The sequence below is a fragment of the Eimeria mitis genome, genomic scaffold (assembly GCF_000499745.2).
Source record: "Eimeria mitis Houghton genomic scaffold, Emh_scaff389, whole genome shotgun sequence".
Classification (NCBI taxonomy): Eukaryota; Apicomplexa; class Conoidasida; order Eucoccidiorida; family Eimeriidae; genus Eimeria; species Eimeria mitis.
Window position 1 is genome coordinate 9,597 of NW_013572224.1, and position 413 is coordinate 10,009.

Genomic DNA, 413 nt, shown 5'->3' on the forward strand with positions numbered 1-413 from the left:
GCAGCAGCAGCAGCAGCAGATGCAGCAGCAGGTAATCGCAACAACCCAGCAGCAGCAGCAGCAGCAGCAAAGAATGCTGCTGCTGCTGCAGTTGCAAGAGCAAATGAAGAGGTGAGTTGTTCCTAGCGACGCTTTGTTTGCTGCTGCTGCTGCTGCTGTTGCTGCTGCTGCTGCTGCTGCTGCTGTCTTCTGCAGCACTGTTCAATTCTATATGCTGCTCTTGTCCCTCACGCCTTCTGCGCTGCTGCTGCTGCTGCTGCTGCTGCTGCTGTTGCTGCTGCAGCGCGCCCCCTTCAGCCCCAAGTTCGCCGCCAATCAGCCGCTAGATGCAGCAGATGAACCCGCAGCAGCAGAAGCTGCACACGAGCCACACTTCCATCCCGAGGATACAGCAGAAGATGCATCAGCAGCAG